Raw genomic sequence first — 5,151 nt, forward strand, 5'->3', positions numbered from 1 at the left:
AAATTTATATATATAAAATTCTCCCTCAATTTGTTGGCAGAATTAATCTCCATGCATTTGTAGAACTGAGGATCCTGGCTTCACTCTAGTTCTTGGATGGAGGCTGCTCTCAGCTTCTAGAGGTCTCAACTCCTAAAAACCATCCTTATCTTGTGGGCCTTCTAATATAATTATATGCTTCTTCAAAGTCTGCAAGAGAGTAAGTCTCTGGAGAAAGTCTTCTAGTAAGTTATTGTATTTATGTAATATATTATAATTACTAGAGTAACATTTCATCACTTTTGCCATACTCTAGAACAAAGTAGTAGTTTCTGCCCAAACTTCAGGAGAGGGAATTACGCAAAGATATAAATACCTGGAGTTGGGGACCATAGAGAATCACCTCAGAGACTGGTCAGCACACATTCACGTTTTATGATAAAGATACCAAAGACACCAGATGTGATATGACTTGCCTGGAGCTCCACAGTTAGAAGTTGTAGAGCCGAATTCTAACCTAAGTTCTCATATTCTAGAGCATACACTTTTAACCTCAATGTACCCCAACTTTCTTCATTGTAAAACTTCAGAAGAAATTGCTTTACATGATCCAAGTGTCCATTTTAGTTCCTAAAAGTAATTAGACACAGGACCAGCCTTAAACGAAGTAGAATGGAATACGTATTTTTAGGTTTGAGACAATTTGGAGAATGATTGCCTTAAAATATCCAGCTCGAGTTTTGGCCATGCTATGCATTTAGTTAATGTTTATCTGGCGAATATCTACCACACTGTGGAGAACACAAGAATATTAATGGTTAGAACTATAAAGAGTCATTAAAAATAACAAATATGTTAAAATACATTAAATACATTAAGTACAAATACATTAAAAAATAACAAATACTAAATTTGGATGTTGGAAGAGTTTAGGTCCTCTGGATGAAGTCAAACAAATGTATTGTCCTCAGTAGAGTTAGGAGATGATATGACGAACTTAATAAAGTATTCACCTGGCCTACTCCAGAGACACATCAGACTTGGAAAAGGCAGATTATAGAGTTATAGTCTTCTAATGAAAATGACTGCCTTAAAGAAAAATCATCACTTGAATTGAGGATTACTCGATAGCTAATTACGAGTAATTCAATTGCTTCCTTTTCTATAAATATAGGAGCATGCACTATCAAGATATGCCATCTCAGAGAAAAACAGGTAGCAGAAGGACAGATATGAATATGTAGAATACAGTTGAGATTAGTGGGTCATGAATACATTAATAATAATAATAATAAAATAACAGATGGTTATTAAACAAGTTTTTAAATTGGCTGATGTAATTTTTAAAAAAGAAACCAAATTTGGGAAATATAAATTCTAATCATTGAGATGGCATTTATTTTAATTGATTTAAGAAAATCCACTCTGCTTCATGTTTTCTTATTGATAAAAATGATACGATAATATTTATTGATAATATTTACTTAGTCCAGGGTAAAAATATGTAATAGATATAAAAGAACTTTGTGTATAGTACTTCATAATAAATACAATGCATATTTTTACCCAATTTCTTTTATATATCAAATGCCAATAACTTAAGGGATAAACTTACATTAAAAAATTAACTTGAATTTACATAATTAATATAATCTACATTTTCAAATATACACAGAATATGGAAAATGAATAAGTGATTTTACATTGCAAGCTATTTTAAAAAGAAAATATGGGTCATATTGCTGAAAGCATCACAAGTCATTCTTAAAATGAGTCTTTTCCTCATTTAACTTAATGAGAAAGATCGCAACATTTTACTTTCCAGGTGTGATTTGATGCCTTCAGACATTTCTGTGTTCACATTTCAATTAAATTAAATTAAACTATTCCTTTGGATGCAATTAAGTCATTTGGTTTATAGCAAGGAACCAAGTATTACATTGACTGGCTAGGAATCCGGGTTCTTTTCCCTTCTGCTTGATTTCTTTCCACTTTCTAAATGTTAATGTCAGTGAGCATGAAAAGTTATTCACTTCTCTAAGAAAAGTTTGTTCTGTAAGGCTATCAGTTGCACCTTGCAGAGCTGCAAACAGAGCGTAAAGAATGAAATAATTAAAACATTAGAACCTGCTCTTCTCCACAAGGAGAAGAAAGATGAAAATTCAAATGAGTAAATAAAGGGAATAGAGGGACTAAGTTGAGTCAAACTTCTTATCAAGATAGGGACCTGTGAAACACTTAAATGAAGGATTTAAGTGATTTGTCCAGGGTCACACAACAAATCAGTAGCCTCTGGAGCTCTGAACTTTTGTCTGTGATCTTAGGAGACAGTTATTTATTTATTTATTTTTCTCAGTGTTACACTTGGCCATCACTCACACTACCGTGCAAAGCAAAAAAAAAAAAAAAATTGGTTAATAAATGAGAGAGAACTTTTCTCTCCTTGTTTCTCCTCCTGACCCGTGAAGTGCACATTAATTTCATATCATTTTATTGTTCATGGTAAATCCATGAATCACACCACGCAGGCATAGAGAAGCTCTAATGCAATACAGTTGCTATTCAGAATAATAAAACTTTGGCTAAAAGACAAATAATTTTTTCAGAGTTGTTGTGTTTCGTTAAAAAAATCACTTACTCTATTTAATTTACATCTTTTTGTTTTCCAACTTTATGTGGAAGTCAGTACAGTGGGTTAATATGAACAAAAATAGGACTCAAAATATCTGCTTTTGAATCTCAGGTATATAAGTAATCCAACATTTTTTTTTTTATGTTAACCAATCTTTCTATGTTTCAGGACCCTCTGTTGTCAAATTGCTATATATAATGTACTTAAATTGCAGGAATTTTGTTAGCCTTCCATTTGTTGTAACAACACATTTAATAGTTAAGAACTTGTAGTGTTCTAAAAAAATGTTATGATTTTGACTAAGATGTCTCATATATAAATTTTTATGCTTTAAATTACTTTGCTGCCTCAGATATGCAGCAGTGGGTGGTATGTAAAAATGGGAAAAAATCATAGTCAGCTTTGAAAACAAAGTAAATAATTTGGGGAACACAAACATAACAGCAATAAAATCTAAAGTGGGTGACCATGGCTGAAAGTTTGGGCTTGCTTAGTCTTAGTCTGAAAACCTGCAGAGTGGACAGTCCTCCATCTCTAGCAGAATAATGAGCTAATAGAATTGTTCCGAAAGAGTCAGGGAGCTGAAGCTGATATATTAATAAAAACCAGAGACTAGTGTAGAATTCTTCCAGATTCTATGAGGAAAAAAAAAAAAAATGTACATCTTCTACCACCGCTTTTGTGACTACAGTTTCTATATAGCTGAAAACTGGGAGGTGAGAAAGCATAGACACAATGATGAGACCAGAAATTGAAACAAATATCTTACTGCTTCTGTCATCAATGATTATTTCTATTTTATTTGCAATATTACTTCTATTCTTTGTGCTATATCTGGGAGATTTGTTTATTCCCTTAATTTTTACTATCTCCTAAATGTTGATAATTCCAAAATTACATCTCTAGATCAATTATTTCCTGAAAATCATTCTGGAAGCATACTAGGTACTTCTAATTCAGTTTCTGCAAAATAGAATTGGAGAGCAGATGATAACAGAATTCAGACTCTTAAATTAAAAGATGTCCCCATGAAAAAATAAAAAGCAATGATACAAATTTTAACCAGTGCCCATTGAAGACTGATCAAGCTACCCTGTTATACAAACTGATAGATTTATAGCTCAAATCTAAACTTGGTTTTAACTTTTAAAATAATTTTAATTAATGTGTGTGTGTGTGTGTGTGTGTGTGTGTGTGCTAGATTAGGATTACTTTATAACTAGCAATGAATGTAGGTGGGTCTGTGTGCAAATAAATGAAAACAATATTTATTTGTGACTATTAGGTTAAATATGAGGAGTTAGTTTTAGAATGAAACTATTTGGATGAGCTTAATAAAATTGCTAGTATCTAACTGGGAAACATATATACATGAAAAGGAGTTAATTATTTAAAACCGTTCCTTTTCTGCTCATCTCTGTATTGATATGTTCTCTCCTAGAGTTCTAATTGACATTGATTGATAGCCATCAAGTAACATATTTCAAGATCTGAAGATTTATTTTGATACCATTGAGAAAGCCCTTGATTGAGGAAACCCATCCTTAAAATATGGCCATACATTTATAGATGTTTTCTAATATATATTTTTTATTCTCATCTGTATTCATAGCTAGTTTTTCTTCCTTGTATATATTTTTTATTACCACCTCTTTTTCTTCCAGAACCAAGTTTATTTTCATTTGTCTTATCAAATTTCAGTTTTTGGTGGTTTTTTAATCTCCTCAAGTAATCTTACTATTTTTTTGCATGTCACACGTTCTCTTCTGTCTACTCTAGCAGATCAGTTTCATTAGAAACTATCCAAAATATTTCACTTGGACTTTTTCTTTCTGTCTAGTGATCTCTGTTAGCACATTTTATTCCTTTGTCTGCTTGGTGGATAACAGGTCTAATAGCTACAGCAGTCTGTTTTGTGGATTTTCAATGTATCTTAATGAAAGATGCCTGCTCCCAATTGGGGTACTAGGAGGAAGCAATGTCAAGGACAGAGAGAATTAAATCCACCCATTGTTATTTGCCTCTACTTTTTGGGGACAATAGGGACTCAGTAAGTTCAAATGAAGTGGCATTGCCTCTTTCCAGAGAAAAAGAAGCCCTCACATTCCAGTTTTCCCTGAAGTCTTGGATGTTTTGATCCTTGCCCTTAGTCTCTCCAGTACTAGTTCCTGGACTCCTATTTAGCCCCAGGGATAAAGAATTCTCTACCCACTCCTCAAGGTCAGTTTTTCACAGAGCCTGAGTTCTTAATCATATTCTCCGTCAGTCTAAGGCCTCAGTAGCTGTTTGCTTTTGAAAGAGTTAATGAGTAGGAATTCAGAATATATGGCAAGAGAGAAAAGTGTTCAAGCTTCTATGTCTCAGCATTTATGCTCTGTAGCTCTTTAGAGAAAAAAAAGGCTTTCTATGGGCAAGAAAACTTGTCTGAGAGCCAAGATACTCCAAAAAACAAATAATAATAATAAAATATCTCTCAATCATATTCAGTTTCTTATATATTCTCTCTGATTTAAAGTCAAAGCTCAAGATGGACACTATAG

Source organism: Pteropus vampyrus, unplaced genomic scaffold (assembly GCF_000151845.1).
Source record: "Pteropus vampyrus isolate Shadow unplaced genomic scaffold, Pvam_2.0 Scaffold26, whole genome shotgun sequence".
NCBI classification, from domain to species: domain Eukaryota; kingdom Metazoa; phylum Chordata; class Mammalia; order Chiroptera; family Pteropodidae; genus Pteropus; species Pteropus vampyrus.